Raw genomic sequence first — 3,102 nt, 5'->3', positions numbered from 1 at the left:
CTGCTGCTAAGTCTATTGGGATTCCACCTCTTTTGGACGCTGTGTACTTCCTGAATTCGCCTAGATGATTCTATCTTGGCTTTCAGCAAGTTTCAGTCTGATTTTTCTACACATAACTTTTCAAACATTGTTTGTTTCTTTATCTCTTGCTTTTCCATCTGGGACTCTTTCGAATTATAGTCTTTCATGCCTTGTCTTCAACCAGGATTCAACAGCAATATTTTCTTTGGTTTGCACTTGCTTTCCTATGTGTGCTTCTGACCGAGGGATTTCTGTTCCCCTGTCTTCAAATTCATTCACGCGTCCCTCTGCAATATCTCGTCTGCTTAGGACGGAATGTTAGCCCTGATATTTTCTCATCCACTGAGTTTTCTGATATTATTTGGCTCGTCTTTAGGCTTTCTCTTCCCTTTTCTGGTATTCTGCCTTTTGTGATTCTGAGACACTGTTGTTCTTCAGTGTTTCCCTCACCTCCATTTTCAATACTTGCTCTGGAGAGAGTTTTGCAGTCTAGTTGTCTGAAAGCTTATCTTTAGGGCCTTCAATCTCTTTGGAACTGAAAATGGTACTTCCTTTTCCTTTTACTGTATTTCTTCATCTCTACTGGTCAGGTAATTTCAGGTATCTAATGTAGACTTCTATGGATTGGTTAAGTGAAAACTTTAGACTCTTGGCTCTACACAATTGCATGGGATTTCTGTGAGGACAAATTTTCCTAGACATTGATGCCATGTCCTGTTCCTGTGTGTGTTGTCTGGTCTATCTCCAATTGCTGGTGTTGCCTTTGTTGTGATGAACACCCCATACTATTTCGATTAGGATAACCTCATTTTGATTACGCTTATCTCAGAAATCTGAAAGAGCACAGGACACTTCCTCTGGTGGAAATGGAGCTTCTAAAGGTTCTCAGCTCTGCATTCTACTCTATGTTATTTTGGAGTGTTTCCAGAAGAGCAGAGTGTGAGTGCGCTTGTGCTTTGGAGTGCCACGGGAATGTCCCACTGAAACCAGTTCTTCCAAAGGCTTCTCTGTCTACAGAAACACCAGTGGAAGCATATCTATGGATGTCACACATCAGGGCCTGCTGGAATGATCCCGCAGCCCGAACTTGGTGTCCTCGCTGCCGAACCGTGCCGGTGCCATCCAAAATGAAACATCCGATTTTGAGAGATAAACTGAAGGAAATCCTTCCTCTTCTCACGCTGTGGTCTTGGACCACACTTCCTTGTCCTCTCATCCTTGTGGCACGGGTGCACGAAGGCAACCACAGAGCTGTTGCACATCCTGTGCCTCAAACCAAACCATAATCACAGCCCAGGTTATGAATGTAGCAGATCCTAAGGCTTTTCATTCTGAATTCAAACCCAAGGCCCCCTGGATCCCTCAGACCCGATGCACAATATCTCTGATTCAGCCCCACACATGCTCTATTGGCAAAATGCCAAATTGGTCTATGGTCCTGCAGATGCACTGGGTGTGGCCATGGGACAGATCGATAATTTCAACTGCGTGCGCCAGGGTGGTTGCTTGCTCATTGGGGTCACAGGTCGGTTTGCTCTCTTGATAGGACCCACCACATCCCACAACGCACTCCAGATCCCTGAGACTCAGCGTGTGCCATCATCCGTAGCCCTATCCCTCCCTGAACGCTGCCTCTGCTACCTCAAATTTGGCAGCTCGGAGCTTGGTCTCAGAATCAACTGTGGGGATATTTTGCACTGGATTCTTTGCGTTCTGTCAGCCAAGCATCTGCTGTGCACTCTTCTAACACTCAGCGCATCACCTTCAGTCCCATGTCTCCTGTCCGCTTGAGAGTGTGCGTCCAAGTTAAAGAGAGTTTCACCTTTACTGCTCCATCAACAGGGCTCAGACCATGCACTGGTATCCATTCCCTGCTTTTCCTTCTCCTGCTTCCAGGTGTTCTGAAGCCTCATCCTGTCTTTGGAAGTAACAGGCCTCTCTTCGGCAAGTGTCCTGTGCCAAGGGCTGGGTGAGTGGATGTTTCCATTGCTGTGTTCATGGGAGCGAGTGAGCACAGGTTGCACTGCTTCTCTGTCAACTGGGCATCGATGAATCAACACTTTCCAGATACATTTCACAGAAATGTGATTTTTTTTTATCTCTTTGTTTCTATACAGCCGTGGTGGGAGGGATTGTCCGAAGACTCCAGTTTTGACATTGTGTTGATATCTCATTTGCAGTCTCTAAAAATTTAATAGAATTTATATAAATGTTTTGGGAGTTATACGAAAATGAATTTAGTTTCTGAAACATACTAAATCGACCTAGAAGCCAGACTTGTCAATTTCGGTAACATTTTGTCAGCTCTAAGGAAAACATAGACAGATAGAATGCAAACTAGCAGTCCGAACTGTTAAAGGGGTCATGTCAACTCTTTACTGTTGAAGCCTCCGAAACCAACAGGAACCATGAAATAACTAATGGAAACATGAAATAACCCCCAAGCTTGGATTCACTTGTGCATGTGGTGCCCTTTACTCCCGATGACACCTACTGGTCAATGTTGGCATTTCAAGGTGTAACATCCCTCTCAAGGAAAATACAAGAGGAAACGAACTAAATATATACATTTAGCTTTGAATCCAAAGAACCTAGAGGCATTATAGCTATGAGAAGCCTGCTGCAGCTATGCTAGGCTACTGAGAACCAGGTGTTCTTCTATCAGTGATGAGAACGCTTAATCATCCGATCATGTTGGGTAAAGCACTTGAATGCAACCAAGTCTGCACCCCCATGATCGATTGCCCCCGGGGGCTTGACTCAATTGAAAGACGGTCCACATAAGCTGTGTCTTTCATGTCATTGGCGACTTTTACAGTTCCGTTCACTATCTGACTTCTAATATTTACCTAGACTGTCTTGAAAAACGGAGGCCTAATACAGATTCAAGTTCAGTCAAAGATTCCCCTCACTTACCACACTCCCTTCACCCCAGAGAAGACATGAACCCAGCATTTGCTGAATCTAGCGGAAGGCCATCGTTTCTTTGTGGGAGCTAAGTATTCAATTCCTATCTATTTCATACGAGAGTATTTGACCTTTATGGGGTTCCCTGTTGTTCACAGAGGATGAAGCTAGAGG

Source organism: Vicugna pacos, unplaced genomic scaffold (genome assembly GCF_048564905.1).
Source record: "Vicugna pacos unplaced genomic scaffold, VicPac4 scaffold_19, whole genome shotgun sequence".
NCBI lineage: Eukaryota > Metazoa > Chordata > Mammalia > Artiodactyla > Camelidae > Vicugna > Vicugna pacos.
The sequence above is the reverse complement of the archived record's forward strand: the minus strand, read 5'-3'. Positions refer to the sequence as shown.